The sequence below is a fragment of the Glycine max genome, chromosome 9, assembly GCF_000004515.6.
Source record: "Glycine max cultivar Williams 82 chromosome 9, Glycine_max_v4.0, whole genome shotgun sequence".
Classification (NCBI taxonomy): Eukaryota; Viridiplantae; Streptophyta; class Magnoliopsida; order Fabales; family Fabaceae; genus Glycine; species Glycine max.
Genome location: NC_038245.2, coordinates 23337317 through 23338866, shown reverse-complemented (window position 1 = coordinate 23338866; position 1550 = coordinate 23337317). Strand labels below are relative to the sequence as shown.

The window sequence follows — 1550 nt, the reverse complement described above, 5'->3', positions numbered from 1 at the left end:
TGTGCTGCTTCTGCAAATCAGAATTACCTGTGGAAGAAGATTCACTTGCACAGAAATTGTTAGGTAGATTTTTGTCATCACCTTTTTCTGGAATAGAGTGAAGTTTGGCAGGTTCATTTGCAGATGAGGAAGGTGCTACGGGTTGAGGTCCTTGACACTACTTTCCCGACCTCAATGAAATGGCACTGACATTTTTGGGATTTTGGACAACTTGAGAAGGCAGCTTGTCATAATTCTGGGACTGTTGTTGATTCAATTGGGTAGCTAATTGTCCCATCTGATTGGTTAAGCTCTGAATGGAGGCTCTGGTCTCTTGCAAAAACTGCATGTTCTGCATAGTCATTTGCCTCACAAGTTCTTCGAGGGAAGGTTGTGGAGGGGCCTCAACTGTTGGCTGTTTCTGGGGTTGTTGCTGTTGTTGGATTGGTGGAGGAATGTATGGTCTGCTTGGGCCAGCAGCATTTTGGAAGGAAGGAGCAGGCTGCTGTTGTTGTTGCTGAGGGCTGGACCATCTGAGGTTAGGGTGATTCCTCCATCCAGGGTTGTATCTGTTGCTGGAAAGGTCATAATTGCTCTGCTGTGGTTGATTTTGCTGCTGAGGTTGAGGAGGTCTATTGCAAATATTTGCAGCATAAGCTTCAGGCTGCTCAATTGCTCCAGGTTGCTGCATGGAAGGGCAAAGGTCTGTATGGTGGTCAGCAGAGGAGCACAAACCACAAACCCTTGCGACAGGTACAGATTTCTGATTCAAGGCCAGCTGGGTTACCAAGTTGACCAACGCATCCAGTTTGCCTTCAAGCTTCTTAGTTTCAGATGATGCAGATGGGTTTGTAGCTACCTCATGCACTCCTCTGATGACTATGGCATCATTTCTGGCACTAAACTGCTGGGAGTTGGAGGCCATCTTCTCAATTAAATTTCTGGCTTCAGCAGGAGTCATGTCTCCAAGGGCTCCACCACTGGCAGCATCTATCATACTTCTCTCCATATTACTGAGTCCTTCATAAAAATATTGGAGAAGATGCTGTTCTGAAATCTGATGGTGGGGGCAACTGGCACATAGTTTCTTAAATCTCTCCCAGTACTCATACAGGCTCTCTCCACTGAGTTGTCTAATACCTGAGATATCCTTCCTGATGGCTGTGGTCCTGGAAGCAGGGAAAATTTTTTCTAAGAATACTCTCTTAAGGTCATCCCAACTCGTGATGGACCTTGGAGCAAGGTAATACAGCAAGTCCTTTGCCACTCCCTCTAATGAATGAGGAAAAGCCTTCAGAAATATGTGATCCTCTTGGACATCTGGGGGTTTCATGGTGGAGCAGAAAATGTGAAATTCTTTCAAATGTTTGTGCGGGTCTTCACCTGCAAGGCCATGAAACTTTGGAAGCAAATGAATCAGTCCAGTTTTAAGAACATATGGGACATCCTCATCAGGGTATTGGATGCACAAGCTTTCGTAGGTGAAATTAGGTGCGTCCATTTCCCTTAGAGTCCTCTCACGAGGTGGAGGTTGTGCCATGTTCTCAGAATGTGAAAAATCAGAATGCTCA

General features: G+C 45.6%; 1 non-coding gene across 1 annotated transcript; it reads left to right on the top strand.

Annotated features, from left to right (window-relative positions):
• The first annotated feature begins 1034 nt into the window (after positions 1–1034).
• Positions 1035–1141, top strand: LOC112997998 (small nucleolar RNA R71). Its single transcript, XR_003263045.1, has one exon. It is a non-coding gene; the product is annotated as a small nucleolar RNA R71 (small nucleolar RNA).
• The last annotated feature ends 409 nt before the right edge of the window (positions 1142–1550 follow it).